Here is an 11,377-nt window from a genome sequence, read left to right on the forward strand (position 1 = left end):
GATGTGGACACCAAAAGTGAAGCTAAAGTGATGGCCACTGACGTGGCAGGGGATGACTGTGAAGAGGAGTTTTCAAAGGAGCATTCACAGGATTTGGGACCTGTTCTATTTATTCTCTGCTCTCTCTGGGTCCTTGCTGGTTTGTTCTAAATCAAATAGATTGAAATGAATGAATAGCCAGTCCAAAATAATGTTTTCAGTCACTCAATTTGCAGTTACTTTGGTCAAGTATACTGACTCCACCTTCGGAAAAATAATTAGTCAAACTAAGAGAATAGCATTATTACATTATATGTTGCACCAATTCACTTAGAATAAGAAGGGCAACAATACCTGTTATTGTTGGAGTGCTACATTGATGAGCCTACCACATATCATTCCTTTATTTTCTGTTTTGTTTAAAAATATTATTTTAGGATTATAAATCATTCTACTATAAGGACACATGCACATGAATGTTCATTGCAGCACTGTTTACAATAGCAAAGACCTGGAACCAACCCAAATGCCCATCAATGATAGACTGGATAGGGAAAATGTGGTACATATACACCATGGAATATTATGCAGCCATCAAAAACAATGAGCTCGTGTCCTTTGTAGGGACATGGATGAATCTGGAAACCATCATTCTCAGCAAACTGACACAAGAGCAGAAAATCAAACACTGCATGTTCTCACTCATAGGCGGGTGTTGAACAATGAGAACACATGGACACAGGGAGGGGAGCACTACACACTGGGGTCCGTTGGGGGGAAATGGGGGAGGGACGGGGGGTGGGGAGGTGGGAAGGGATAGCATGGGGAGAAATGACAGATACAGGTGAGGGGAAGGAAGGCAGCAAACCACACTGCCATGTGTGTACCTATGCAACAATCTTGCATGTACTTCACATGTACCCCAAAACCTAAAATGCAATAAAAAAATCTACTATTTTAATTATTGTTTCACTAATAACCTATAGTAATGATACCATCAAGAAGCCATTTTTTATTGTCCTGTTAGATGTCTGTTTTAAAAAATGTTTTTATTAAATATTAAACATTTAGAAACTAATATTCATGAAAAATATGTGAAATATAAGGATCTGAGATACAATGATACAATGAACATGTGGATCCCATTACCTAGTTTAAGGAAAAGAGTAATGCTAATGCCTTGGAAGTTCCCTGTAGACCTCAGCCTGATCACACACCTTTTTTTCACTAGAAGTTATCACTCTCCTGGGTTTTGTGTTTATTGCAGAGCTTTGAGCTTTTATTAATATAATTCTACTGAAATTGGCTGTTTTTCACTTAAATATTACATATGTATTTCAATTTCCTCCCTTTTATTTTTAGTTGACATATTATAACTGTACATATATGGGACACAGAGTGATATTTTAATATGTGTACATAGCGTATAATGATCAAATCAGGGAATTAGCATATCCATCACCTCAAACATTTATCATTTCTTTGTGTTGTGAATATTCAAAAGCCTCTCTGGTTTTTGAAAGTACATAGTAAATTATCATTAACTATATTTACCATATAGTACTATTAGTACTATAGAACACTAGAACTTCTTCCTCCCATCTACCTGTAACTTCGTATCTATCAACCAACCTTTTATCCTCCTCTTTCCCTTCCCCTTCCAAGCCCCTAATAACCACAATTTTTTTTTTTTTTGAGACAGAGTTTTTGCTCTTGTTACCCAGGCTGTAGTGCAATGGTGAGATCTCGGCTCACCGCAACCTCCACCTCCTGGGTTCAGGCAATTGTCCTGCCTCAGCCTCCTGAGTAGCTGGGATTACAGGCACGTGCCACCATGCTCAGCTAATTTTTTGTATTTTTAGTAGAGACGGGGTTTCACCATGTTGACCAGGATGGTCTCGATCTCTTGACCTAGTGATCCACCCGCCTCGGCCTCCCAAAGTGCTGGGATTACAGGCTTGAGCCACCGTGCCCGGCACCACAATTTTACTCTCTGCTTCTATGAACCTAATTATTTTAGCTCCCATATATGAGTGAGAATATATTTATCTTTCTGTGCCTGAGTTATTTCACTTAACATAATTATGTATTGCATATGTCTGAAATTAACTCATTATTGCCAAAGCATCATGTCTCCTTGTATGAATATATAAACATGTATTTGCTGCTGGTTTTATCCATAAGTAAATAAGTATAAATTTCCAAAATCAAAGAACTATTTTCTGTTTTCGTTTCTGTTTTGAGACAGGGTCTCACTCTGTGGCCCAGGCTGGAGTGTGGTGGTGCAGTCACAGCTTGCTGCAGCCTCTACCTCCTGTGCTCAAGTGATTCTCAGCCTGCTGTGTAGCTGGGACCTCCAGCATAGGCCACCACGCTTGGCCAATTTTTGTACTTTTTGTAGAGACAGAGTTTCGCCATGTTGGCGAGGCTAGTCTCAAATTCTTGGGCTCGAATTATCCTGTTAGCTTATCCTCCCAGAGTACTGGGATTATAGGTCTTAGATACCACATCCAGCCCAGAACTCCTTTATTTTAAATAAACACATTTTGGTGAGTTTTTCATACCTGTTAGCATGTATACATATGACACAAAGATACCTTCACCAAACTCTCTTCAAGATTTCCTTCTACTAGGGCATACAGAAACAGAACATTTTATTTAGTTTAGATTTGTCTAACAGCAGACATGGAGACTAAGGTTTGGGCCTAAGCAATTAATTTGGAAGATAATCCCAGAAAGCACTATCTCATAAGGGAATGAGAAAAAGACAGGAAAGAACAACCAACTACGTGTGTGCCTATGGTTTACCACTGTGGTGAACTGGGGCTAAATCCCACTGGGACTCTCTGAAATACAGCGTATAACAACTTCCAAGCTGTCCCACTGGGCTGCAAAGGAAACTGGGGTATTTTTACCATGCATTGGTTGGTGGATGTTTTTGAGAGTATTAATTAGATGTTCTGGCCCGCTTTCTAGATGTAAGTTGAAAGGAATTCTGTGGCAAGGGACTTCTTTAGGTAGAAGACATGGGGATCCTTTAGCACACAAAAAAACTCTCTGAAGGTGACTTCTGGAGTGGGCTGAGGAAATGTGGACAGAGGTCCTAAGATTCATTCATACCTTAAAGTAATATCTTTCCAGAATGCAAACCATGTAATACTACTCTGTTTCTTTTGGATTTTCAACAATTGTTTTTTGCTTACACGTTGAATTAAAATAATTCAGTACTGTATCTGCAGAATTAACGATCAAAACCAACCTATCTCTTTAGTCTCCTCAAAGCCATAAGTTCACCCAGTAACACCCCATCTCCCCACTTTCTGCCAGTCTTTAAATATATCACTTCATATTTTTATTCAAACATTAATTTGTTCTTTAAATAAATATCTATTTAATATGTATTACATTAAACACTGAAGTTACAAATATCTGTATGTCTTATTCTTATGAAGCTCATAGCTAAGGATGGGAGGCAGATATAGAAGTAATTAAAATAATACATGATAAATATTTACTGAAAGCGTATAAAATGTAGAAAAGCAAAATGAAGGCAGAAGTGATTAATTCTGTGTAGATTATAGAGAAGACCTAAAAACATTTAAAATAGATTCATTCACAATTCTATGACTTCATACATTTTAATGTTCTTTCTTGGTATGCTCTTCCCCGATTCCTCTGCTGGACAAACTTCAACTCATCCTTCAACACCCACGCTGGCATGTCATTTTCTTTAAAGTTTTCCCGTCTTAGACATAAATTCTTTTTTCTGTATTTCAGCTTTATACCATGGCATAAAACATTATCTCGCTATGTCAAAATAAGATTGGCAAAATGACTTTTAACAGTTAATTAGGAACAGAGAGGTAAAGAAAATAAGACAGATGACTCTTGCCTGATTGCTCAAGCCAGAACTTCCAATACTATGTTGAATAACAAAGTTGAGAGAGGACATCTTTGCCTTGTGCTTATTTCAAGGAGAATGCTTCTCGCTTTTGCCCGTTCAGAATGATTTTGGCTGTGGTTTGTCATAGAAGACTTTTATTTTGAGGTATGCTACTTCTACCATAAAGACATATGCTTGTGAATGTTCACTGCAGCACTATCCACGATAGAAAAGACAGGGCATCAACCTAAATGACCATCAAAGTGAGATTAGACAAAGAAAATGTGGTACATATGTATGATGTAATGTGATGAAGCCATAAAGAAAGCATGAGATCATGTCTTCTGTGGGAACATGGATGGAACTGGAAGCTATTATTCTTAGCAAATTAACACAAGAACAAAAAACCAAATATCACACATTGTCACTTACAAGTGGGAGCTAAATTTGATGAGAACTCATGGGCACAAAGAGGAGAACAGACACTGGGGCCTATTTGAGGATGGGGGCTGATCAGAGGAGGGAGAGCATCAGAAAAAGTAACCATCTGGTACTGGGCTTAGTACCGGGGTGGCAGACTAACCTGTAGTTAGTCTAACAACTAACAACAAGCCCCCATGAAAAGAGTACCTATATAACAAACCTGCACATGTACCCCGGAACCTAAAATAGATAAAATAAAATGGAAAAGTAAAGAAAGAAAATTAGAGTTCAACTTACAGGCTTTTTCTCTGGAAACAACTCTTCAGGAATACTAGTGGCAGTGTTTAAGAATGTGCAGGGCTTTGTGGTCAGACAGATCTGACTTTAAGTTTTCACAAAGTCACTGATCATTTGTGTGGCCTTAGACAGACTCTTTGAGTACAGTCTTACCAAATGTATTACAAGGAGAAGGAGGATAAAAATACTTAACTCATAGGGTTATTGTGAAGAAAAAATTATGGTATCCATGCAAAGAGCTTAGTGTAGAGCTTAGAGTGTAGTACAAAATTAATGTGTTAGCCAGCCAGGCTTCATAAAAGAAACAGAACCAATAGGAATACATACATAAGATGATAAGGAATTGGTTCACATGCCTATGGAAGCTGAAAAGTCCCAAGAGCTGCAGTTGGCAAGTGGAGGCCCGTTTGAAATGACTGTGTAAGTTCAGTCTGAATCCAAAGGCCTGAGCACCAGGAAAGACAATGGTTTAAGTTTTAGCCTGAGAGCAGAAGGAGTCCCATATTTGAGGTCAATCAGTTAAAGTGTAAAAGTTCTATCTTTCTTGGTGCTTTTATTCTACTCAGGCTTTTGCCTGATTGGATGAGGGTCACCCATGTCAGGGAGGGCAATCTGCTTTACTCAGTCTACTCGTTCAAATGTCAGTCTCATAAAAAACATCTTCACAAACACACCCGGAATAATGTTTGACCAAATATTTGGGCATTCAGTGTCCAGTCAAGTTGACACACAACGTTAATCACCAAAACCAGTATTGAATATTGTACATAATGAAGCTTTCAATTTAATTTCAAATACTCACTTTAAAAGTTATTTTAGCCGGGCGCGGTGGCTCAAGCCTGTAATCCCAGCACTTTGGGAGGCCGAGGCGGGTGGATCATGAGGTCAAGAGATTGAGACCATCCTGGTCAACAAGGTGAAACCCCGTCTCTACTAAAAATACAAAAAATTAGCTGGGCATGGTGGCACGTGCCTGTAATCCCAGCTACTCAGGAGACTGAGGCAGGAGAATTGCCTGAACCCAGAAGGTGGAGGTTGCGGTGAGCCGAGATCGCGCCATTGCACTCCAGCCTGGGTAATAAGAGTGAAACTCCGTCTCAAAAAAAAAAAAAAAGTTATTTTATACTTATGCAATGTGTTGAGTTGAAGTAAAATTAAATGAGGCTTTGTTTCCCGTTATAGTTCTCAGAATTACTTTTCATTCAAATGAAGTTACTGAAATGCTGGACCTTGAACATGTGACCCCACAAAAGTAATAGATATTGGAATTACACACAGTCTGTGTCAAACCATTGTATATTTGTCCTTTAGCTATGCTGACAAATTATAGCTAGATATAAACAAAGACTTAGTGAGAAAAAAAAGCAGAGAAAAGGACCCGGTTCTCAATTTGCCTCATATCCTCAGGCAACAAGAGCAATGACAATTGTTGCTTGTAAATACGGCAAGAAATTAAGAATTTGTCAAAGTAATTTAACACAATCAACAATACAAGATTAGAGGTTACATTGTATTGAATAGGACTTAGATTAGATGAGCAAACTGATAGGTTTATTAAAGTTGTAAGTGTAAATGGAACAAGATAAAGCTACCATCAGGAAGCCTTTGAGATACCAAAAACAAATGTAATGTTTTGTTGTGATTAGCTAACATTTATAGAGCATTTACCATGCTCTGAACACAATGCTTAGTGCTTTACAATCTTGTCTCACTGGGTCTCATGATAACCCTATGAGGTAAGTACTTACTCTTATTATCTGTATTTTATATTTTAGAAAAATGAGACAGAGTTTGGACAACTTGCTCAAAATAACATACATGTCCTGTAGCCTTCAGCCCTTATTTCCTCTCACTTTGAAACCCAGCTCTGCTCCAATGCTTCTCATGTACAATGTACGATGTGTACTATTGACCAAAGCAAGTGCTTTCCATAGTTACTCCTATGAACATCATTTGTTAAAACTCAGAAAATGGGCATTGTTTTTTCAGTTATGGAAAGCTCCTGGCAGAAAACACATTTACAGAAACTTTTTGTATCATTTACACCAAGCTATAAAATCTCTCAAAGGGAATCATTGAGAAGAATTTTTTTTTAGTTAATTAATCTCAAAGGTACTCAGTTCTATGAGATGCTTTTAATGTTCATTATGATTTTGACTATTTTGCCCTTTAATTATTGGTTTCCATTTGTGAGCTGTGTTATGAGGTAGAGATTAGTCAATGAAACAAGGCTTGCTATAGTGTTTATGTCTTGGATTCACCTTGTAATTGTACTTCCAAGGAAAACCTAATCGCGAGTGTACACATACATGTTAATACACAATCTGCTTTCCAGACACATGTGCGTGGATAATTTCATTCATATCAGTTTTTTTCAGTATTTCCAAAGTGAGGCTGATTTTTCCTAAATCACTGCATTAAAAAGCAAACAAGCAACCTTGCCCACCCCCACAGCCAAAAAAAATAACCCTCAAAAAACTAGCTTTTCTACATTCCCTCTCTTGTGGGAGTTAGCGGTAAAAATGCCACTTGTCAATTGCAATGCAGTTAAATAGCCTTGGTTGGAATTGACAAGAAAGAACAGAGAAAATATGGAGTTTTAAATGTCAAAGCTCTAAGTGGCTGCATATTCTGAGTGTGAACTTTTCTCACTTCAAAGAAGCATCAATAGAATCTGTCAATCATATTTCATTGCTGAGAACTGGCTTTGACCAGCACATGGTGAAAAGCTCAATTAAAACTCCACAATTTAAACTGAGCAGCATGGCCAGGGTAAGCAATTTGAGACTCAGTGTGAATTTCAAGAGGGACTATTAACCATGACAGTCCTCATGGATTAAATTAGTCAGGTACTTGCTAATTTTTTTCCTCAGTACTTGCTGTGAAGATTTAGTATACCAGTATACCACATGACAAACCACCTCCCCACTATTCTGAAACCCCAAAGTTAGAGGCACTTTATGTTCTTATTTTCATAACATTACATAGTATTTAATTACTCTAAATATTTACAAAGAAACACATACACTACATGCACAGACATATGCACACACAAATATAATTAATCAAAGTAAAAATTTTGATAACACACCAATAGAATGAAATCTGTTGCTTTTAATCCAATATTAGAAAAATCTTTTGGAGTCCACAATAGCCAGCCATCTCTATCAAAATAGACAGATACAGGCTTACGTTCTTATACATGGATGGAGGTGGATGGGACCTTAAATGTCATGTAAAGCTTTTTTTTTTTTTTTTTTTTTTTTAAAAGTATAATTAAACAACTGGACACAGAGACACTAAACAGCATACACAAAATAACATAGAAAGAGTGAGAACAAACTGAAGTTCTCTGCTATCCAAGGTTACTTTAAGAAACGGATTGAAATTGAATTCAGAATTTAAGTCTTCTATTGATCTTGTCTGATTTTGAATAAGGTTCTATAATTATCTTTATATTTGTCTTATCTACTGAATACATTGCAAATTCCCCAAGAATAGGCACTGTGTGCCCCATATGTCTTCTACCACTAATCCCATCTTTTTTTCTACTGCAGTGGTTCAGCACAAGAGCCTGAGCAGAGCTGAAAGTCTATTAACTATTTTTAATATTGAGCTGGATATCTCCTTGTAAATGATATCCTTATGTAGGCAGCCCTCAGGCCTCTGCCAGTTTTATTACTTATAGAGCTGGCCTTATCCACTTGGAAGCCAATGGTGAGAATTAATAAGAAGCATTTAGACTAGACTTCACAGCAAAAGCTTACCTACATACACAGTAATCATATCTTATTTTTATATATAATTATTAAACATAACTTTTGAGCTAAAAGGGACCTCAGAGATCACTAATATAAACACAGCTCTTTTAAATGAGAAAAAAAATTCTGCATAGCTAAATGAGTGAACAAAAACAAGTACACTAAACTGGGAGTTCTGCTTCTCATCAAGAGATCTAGGGGTTAAGTAGCTTTCCTCTTATTTTAACTAGCTTATATATATGTATATATATATATATGTATATATATGTATGTGTATATATATATATACATATATATATATTTGCAATTTTTAAAGTTTATTTGATGTATTTGACGATCAGCGATTAGTTCTCATCCACATTGACTGTCTGTAGATTTTTGAAAGTGGTAACAGGTACATAGGTAACCAAAGTATAGAGCTTATTTGGTGAATCTTCATCCTCATTACGTTTTCTGGACAACCGCACACAGATTTGGTATGGGACATTCCTTATTCCTTTGGCTGAGATAGCGCCATTGCAGACCACATAAAGAATATCATGCTAAAAATATGGTCTATAGTAGATGATAGAGTGAAAATCTATAAAGATGCTTTGATAGGCTTGAGTGATAGTTGAACACAAAATGATGAAACTATTTAATAGACAGTCATGAAAGATATGGATAAGAACCTGTTTTTCATAGAAACTTAAAAAAAAGAGACAGTTTTCCACAATGCATAGTAGAAATCAACATGAAAGCCTTCTTATAGTTTTACAAATAAAACAAGTTCAATCTCATATTATAGTGTTACCAATGTTTCTTTGAAATGTAATGGTAACACTTGTCACTGAATAGCTGTCCAGAGTGCTAAACAACCACAGGAAAAAAAGGGTTAATGCAGGAATTATCAGGGAGTAATTCAAAGCCAACTCGGCAAAAATATGTATAAGAAAATCCAAAGTAAAAAAATAAATAATTGAACTAAGTTATCTTTGAGGCATTTTCAGTTCAGAAAATACATTAATTTTCCCCATATCTGCATTTCCATAGCTTGTTTCTCTCCTTTTTCAATTACAGTACAATAAATTTGAAGTCCTTTGGTTCCAATCTGGGATCTGCCAAAAGCTATATATGGGAATTTGAACAAGTTATTTAGTTTCCATGAATCATGGCTTCTTCATCAACTGTGAAATAAAAATATCAACACCTATCTTACAAAATTCCATCAAGACTTAACTAGAAAATGGCTATGAAAATTCTATGTAAACTATAAATGTGCCTCATCTTTTTCCTCATGTTTTCTCTATTTCCGTTTCTTTCTTTTTTGTTTTTCTATGCCTTTCTTAGTTCTCAACACTTCTATTATCTGTCATTTGCTCTTCTCTACCTGATGATAATAAATGAAAATCTGTTCATACCAGTCAAGTTGCCAGCACCCAGTCTCACTCCCAGAGACCACACCTGTCCCTGGGGATATCTGCTCATCCTACAGTGACAATAAACACCATCCTTTCATTAATAGGATCTATGATTGCTGTTTCCTCGTGAATCTACTGGGAGCAAGCAGTAAAATTTGGTCCCTTGGAGCATCACCTTGTTGCCATTTTCCCTCTTTTCAGGGTAACATCTAACTTTTATGGAGATAAAGAATTACACTTTGGTTACAGAGTTCATCCTGTTAGGCATCCCCCACACAGAGGGGCAGAAAATTGTGTGCTTTGTCATGTTTGTGATCTTCTACCTCTGCATGCTGCTAGGAAATCTGCTCATCCTCTTAGCTGTGATGTCTGATTCCCACCTCAACATGCCTATGTATTTCTTTCTTTGTAATCTCTCTGCGTTGGACATTGGTTTCTCTTCTGTGAGCACTCCAAAGATGCTGGCCAACTTGCTGGTGAGAACCCAAGTCATCTCCCTGGGAGGTTGCATGTGCCAGGTCTTTTTTTTTTTTTTTTTTTTTTTAACCACTTCCTAGACAGTACTGAGTGCCTGCTCTACGTGGTAATGGCCTACAATCGTTTTGCTGCCATCTGTTACCCACTGCGCTACACCATCATCATGAGCCGCCAGGTGTGTGTCCTGCAACTGGTTTACTAGCTCCTTTCATGCGGCAATTCTCACTTCATTGACCTTCCAACTGCCATATTGTAATTCTAATGAGGTGGACTATTTCTTTGGTGACATCTTCCCTGTAGTCAGATTAGCATGTGATGACACCCTTATCATCGAGACAGTGAGCTTCGCCAACATTGGTCTTGTGTCCATGACCTGCTTCCTTCTCATCCTTGCCTCCTGCATCCTCATCGTCACTGCAGTCCTGAAGATACACTCTGCTGAAGAGAGACACAAGGCGGCCCCTACCTGTGTTTCCCACCTCTCCGGGGTCACACTGTTCTTTGGACCCTGTGCCCTCATCTGTACCCAGCCATTTTTGAGTGATGTTCTGGTAACCCCGGTACAGATCTTTGTCAATGTAGTCACCCCCATGCTGAACCCTACAATCTATACCCTGAGAAACAAAGATGTCAAGGGAGTTCTGAAAAAGATGACTGGGGGCCAGATTGTTTCAGAAGGAGGTCACTAGTCCACTTGTGGGTCAAGCTAATTTTTTTCCTCCTCATTTGTGTATTAAACTAATTTTTAAAAACATCCATCTGTGCCAGTTGTAAAGATCTTTCTGCCACAAAAACAGCTGGAAAACAATTCTCCCAGATACAAACCTGTGACGCCTTCTCCATCTCATGCACAAAGATCAGTAAATACGTTAGACATTGTGGGCCATATAATCTGTTGCAAATACTCATCTCTGCTGCAGTAGCATGAAAATAACCATAGAATATACATAAGCAAATGAATAAGGCCATGTTCTGATGAAATTTTATTTACAAAGCAGGTTGAGGGCGGCAGGATTTGCCTCACAGGCCATATATGGCTGACTCCTGTCATAAAGGCTAGTTGAATTTGATAACCTCTTTTCAAGGGCTGATGATAATGGCTTAAGAGTGAACTTTAATGTGGGCTGGGTCCCACCAGGGCACACGTTGAATTATCA

At 37.7% G+C, this 11,377-nt stretch overlaps 1 pseudogene; it reads left to right on the forward strand.

Annotated features, from left to right (window-relative positions):
* The first annotated feature begins 9,961 nt into the window (after positions 1 to 9,961).
* Positions 9,962 to 10,909, forward strand: LOC104650710 (olfactory receptor 10D3-like; annotated as a pseudogene).
* Positions 10,910 to 11,377: the final 468 nt, after the last annotated feature.

This window comes from Saimiri boliviensis, chromosome 6, assembly GCF_048565385.1.
Source record: "Saimiri boliviensis isolate mSaiBol1 chromosome 6, mSaiBol1.pri, whole genome shotgun sequence".
NCBI classification, from domain to species: Eukaryota; Metazoa; Chordata; class Mammalia; order Primates; family Cebidae; genus Saimiri; species Saimiri boliviensis.